The 5,222-nt window shown below is 41.5% G+C and overlaps 1 protein-coding gene and 1 pseudogene across 4 annotated transcripts in view; both read left to right on the top strand.

Annotated features, from left to right (window-relative positions):
- ATP10B (ATPase, class V, type 10B) overlaps positions 1 to 5,222 on the top strand; it is a 390,227-nt gene that overhangs the window by 60,329 nt on the left and 324,676 nt on the right. The gene's annotated exons all lie outside the window — the stretch shown is intronic.
- Positions 819 to 1,748, top strand: LOC104999746 (annotated as a pseudogene).

The following is a 5,222-nucleotide window of genomic DNA, read 5'->3' as shown; positions in this document are numbered from 1 at the left end:
TGTTGGTAGGAATGCAAACTAGTACAGCCACTATGGAGAACAGTGTGGAGATTCCTTAAAAAACTGGAAATAGAACTGCCATATGACCCAGCAATCCCACTGCTGGGCATACACACCAAGAAAACCAGAATTGAAAGAGACACGTGTACCCCAATGTTCATCGCAGCACTGTTTATAATAGCCAGGACATGGAAGCAACCTAGATGTCCATCAGCAGATGAATGGATAAGAAAGCTGTGATACATATACACAATGGAGTATTACTCAGCCATTATAATGAATACGTTTGAATCAGTTCTAATGAGGTGGATGAAACTGGAGCCTATTATACAGAGTGAGGGAAGGGAAGGGAAGTCGCTCAGTCATGTTCGACTCTTCGCGACCCCATGAACTGCAGCCTACCAGGCTCCTCTGTCCATGGGATTTTCCAGGCAAGAGTACTGGAGTGGGGTGCCATCGCCTTCTCCGATGAAGTAAGAGCGAAGTAAGCCAGAAAGAAAAACATCAATACAGTATATTAACTCATATATATGGAATTTAGAAAGATGGTAACGACAACCCTGTATACGAGACAGCAAAAGAGACACAGATGTATAGAACAGTCTTTTGGACTATGTGGGGTTGGGGGATGATTTGGGAGAATGGAATTAAAACATGTATAATGTCATATAAGAAATGAATCACCAGTCCAGGTTTGATGCAGGATACAGGAAACTTGGGGCTGGTGCACTGGGATGACCCAGAGGGATGGTATGGGGAGGAATGTGGGAGGGGGGTTCAGGATGGGGAATATGTGTACACCCGTGGCAGATGCATGTTGATGTATGGCAAAACCAATACAATATTGTAAAGTAAAAAAAAAAGTAGTGCTGTATTAACAAGCAGCCCCTCTAGAGCCCTATCCTATCTCGAGGCAACACGGTTTTCTGCACTATCTCTGCCCTGTGGCTATTAGGGGGCTGCCACAGACCTCCACCGAAGGCTCAGCTACCCACGCGGGAATCTAATTCTCCCAAGACTCACCAGTCCCAGGACTCCGCGAGTGCTACTTCCGCTCCTGCTTGGAACTTCCTGGTGTTGTGAAAGTAGGCGGGACACAGAGCCGGGAGGAAGAGAGGCTCCTTTTTGAACTTCTCTCAATAAACTCTGAGAACGTAACAGTGCTTCCTGAAACCATCAAGAAAGAAAATGTCGGTGACATTGCATACAGATGTAGGTGATATTAAAATAGAAGTCTTCTGTGAAAGGACACCCAAAACATATGAAAATTTCTTGGCTCTTTGTGCCAGTGATTACTACAATGGCTGTATATTTCATAGAAATATCAAGGGTTTCATGGTTCAAACGGGAGATCTGACAGGTACTGGAAGGGGAGGTAACAGTATCTGGGGCAAGAAGTTTGAAGAAGAATATAGTGAATATCTTAAGCACAGTGTTAGAGGTGTTGTATCTATGGCTAATAATGGCCCAAATACCAATGGATCTCAGTTTTCATCACCTATGGGAAGCAGCCACATCTGGACATGAAATACACAGTATTTGGCAAGGTGATAGATGGTCTGGAGACTCCAGATGAACTGGAGAAGTTACCTGTAAATGAGAAGACATATAAACCTCTTAATGATGTACACATTAAGGATATAACTATTCATGCCAACCCATTTGCCCAGTAGCTATAATAGACCTGGACAAATACTTGGCAAACTATTCAAGGAACAAACCTATTATGGTTTAGTCAGTTTTAAATGGAGAAGGCAATGACACCCCCACTCCAGTACTCTTGCCTGGAAAATCCCATGGACAGAGGAGCCTGGTGGGCTGCAGTCCATGGGGTCGCTAAGAGTCGGACATGACTGAACGACTTCACTTTCTCTTTTCACTTTCATGCATTGGAGAAGGAAATGGCAACCTACTCCAGTGTTCTTGCCTGGAGAATCCCAGGGACGGGGGAGCCTGGTGGGCTGCCATCTGTGGGGTCGCACAGAGTCAGACACAACTGAAGCAACTTAGCAGCAGCAGTGCTTGTTCATATATTGTGACCAGTGCCATATATTGACAAGTGAATCTTCCTACTTACCTACTAGTCTACTTACCTGTCATCAGCTGATTTTACTGCCAGCATACCCAGATATTAACATGTGGGTTTCACTGAAAGTGAATAGCCATCATTTGTAAGCTCTGTAGATATCACATATCCAGCTATGTGTCTCTCTTAGAAGATCCTAGACATACACAAAGATGTTTGTGTGACTTGTAAGCAGTTTTGCTTTTTATTATTAGCCTAGACTGGTGCCTCCTTAGCAGTTCATTTCCTGGGAACCTCTAGTTAATTTGCCATGTAAGCAGAGAGAACTTGAAAATGTAATAGCTATGTCAGAAAGTTTGACAATCTAAAATTTGCAACTTTCAGCTTCTAACATTCTCCCCTAAATCTGACCAATGATGTATTGAAATTAAATATGCTTGAAAAATTTTATACAGTTTCTCTTTTCCCAATTATGCTTTAAAAGAGAACTTTTGCTCCTATTTAGAATAACGAAATGCAAAAGTCCAATCTGTTGTATATTGGCTGATCCAGTGGAAGGAGCACTGGGCTAGAATATTAATTACCTCTGTCACTTTTTTGTGGTTGTACAATTAAAGTAATTTCCTGATTGTTCTTGCTCCAATATTTCCCTTTAATGATTCATTCTAATTAGCATCAAATATATTTTCAAAATTGACAGGTGTCTCCCAATCACCATCCCAATTAAAACCCTCCCATGGGCTGCTTACTGCCTCTAGAATTAATAATAATTGCAGTAGTAACATTAATAATCATGGGAGCCAACACTCACTGGATTTACTCTATGCTAGATACTGTGTGATGTACTTTATATGTACTTCCTTAATCTTCACAGTAACTGAAGTTCATGGGTGTAGAAACTGGGGCCAAAAAAGTTAGGTAATTTACCCAAGATCACATAGCTAATGTGTGATGTAACTAAGACCCAAACTCACATCTGTCTGACAAAAGTTCATTCTCTCAGTCATGATATTATTCTGCCTCTTCTTCTTAATGAAAGACAGACTCCTTGGCCAATCTTTCCTAGAATGGAAGCCTTTCATTTGTTCATATAACTCTTTATTACTCTTTGATACATACTCTTTTCTCCAGCTCAGTTTCCTCTTTATTCTTTTTTAAAAGTCATATTCCTTCTTTCCCAATTTTGACCAAGTCCATTGTTCTGTGTCTGGTTCTAACTGTTAAATGAAAAACTTTGGTTTTTTCATTTCTCCAAACTTTTCCACTTTTGCTCTTTCTTTTCACTTCTGTGTATTGCACCCATCCTTGGCATCCTCAGTCATTCAATGAACAGGTCATTATTACTAAGCGCCCGCTGGTCAGTGACTATTCCTGTCTTCCATAAATTCCCTGAGTAGTGGGAGTATCAAATAGGCACAGGGGATCCATTCCATAATGGCAGTAGCTGAAAAAGATAAAAGCAGCCCTATTCCAGAGCCTAGTACTTAAAAATTATTGGTAAAGAATCAAATTCCTAATGATCTCATTGAATCTCATAGCTTTAGAAATGAGCAATCTTATTCCACCAGGCACATTATACGCTGCTTGAGTATTAAACAAAGCCCTATTTTTCTTTAGTATCACTTTTTGGTAGGAAACCAACTTAAAGGTTTTAAGTCCCATCTACTTTTTCTAAAGAATTTCTGTGTGGTGTGTGTGCATTAACTAATATGACTGTCTAGATTTGTGCTGTTGTTCAGTCACGAAGTCGTGTCCAACTCTTTGCAACCCCATGGACTGTGACACACGAGGCTTCCCTGTCCTTTGCTGTCTCCCAGAGCTTGCTCAGACTCATGTCCATTGAGTCAGTGATGCATCCAACCATCTCATCCTCTTGTCACTCCCTTCTCTTCCTGCCATCAGTCTTTCCCAGCATCGGGGTCTTTTCCAATGAGTTGGCTCTTTGCATCAGGTAGCCAAAGTTTTGGAGCTTCAGCTTCAGCATCAGTCCTTCCAGTGAATATTCAGCATTGATTTCCTTTAGGATTGACTGGTATGATCTCCCTGCTGTCCAAGGACTCAAGAGTCTTCTCCAGCACCACGATTTGAAGGAATCAGTTCTGCACTCACCCTTCTTTGTGGTCTAACTCTCACATATGTACATGACTACTGGAAAAACCATAGCTTTGACTAGAGGGACCTTTGTCAGCAAATGATGTCTGTTTTTTAATATGCCATCTAGGTTTGTCATAGCTTTTCTTGCAAGGAGCAAGCATCTTTTAATTTTGTGGCTGCAGTCACCATCCACGGTGATTTTGAAGCCAAGGAAAATAAGTCTGTCACTGTTTCCATTGTTTCCCCACCTATTTGCCATGAAGTGATGGAACTGGATGCCATGATATTAGGTTTTTGAATGTTGAGTTTCAAACCAGCTTTTTTACACTCTTTTTTCACCCTCATCAAGAGGCTCTTTAGTTCCTCTTCACTTTCTGCTATTAGTGCTATCATCTCCATATCTGAAATTGTTGATATTTCTCCTGGAAATCTTGACTCCAGCTTGTTATTTATCCAGCCCAATATTTTGCATGATGTATCTGCATGGAAATTAAATAAGCAGGATGTCAATATAAAGCCTTGACGTATTACTTTCCCAATTTTGACCAAGTCCATTGTTCTGTATCTGGTTCTAACTGCTGTTTATTGACCTACGTACATATCTGTGTGTATACTTGCAAATATATTGACAGTTATTGTGCTGAGGGATAGGAGCTCTGTAATTGTTGCTGTTGTTAAGGATCCAGACTAACAGCCTCTGATGGGTGTGTGACATTTGATAAATATCATCTTTGGGGATAGAAATAATGATTTCTGCCTTTTTTACTTCATAGAATTATTCAGTTCAGTTCACTTGCTCAGTCGTGTCCAACTCTTTGCAACCCCATGAACCACAGCACGCCAGGCCTCCCTGTCCATCACCAACTCCTGGAGTTTACCCAAACTCATATCCATCGAGTCAGTGATGCCATCCAGCCATCTCATCCTCTGTCATCCCCTTCTCCTCCTGCACGCAACCCCTCCCAGCATCAGGGTCTTTTCCAATGAGTCAACTCTTCACATGAGGTGGCCAAACTACTGGAGTTTCAGCTTCAACATCAGTTCTTCCAATGAACACCCAGGACTGATCTCCTTTAGGATGGACTGGTTGGACCTCCTTGCA

This window comes from Bison bison, unplaced genomic scaffold (assembly GCF_000754665.1).
Source record: "Bison bison bison isolate TAMUID 2011002044 unplaced genomic scaffold, Bison_UMD1.0 scf7180017864363, whole genome shotgun sequence".
Taxonomy (NCBI): Eukaryota; Metazoa; Chordata; class Mammalia; order Artiodactyla; family Bovidae; genus Bison; species Bison bison.
This window is presented reverse-complemented; position numbering and strand designations above follow the sequence as displayed.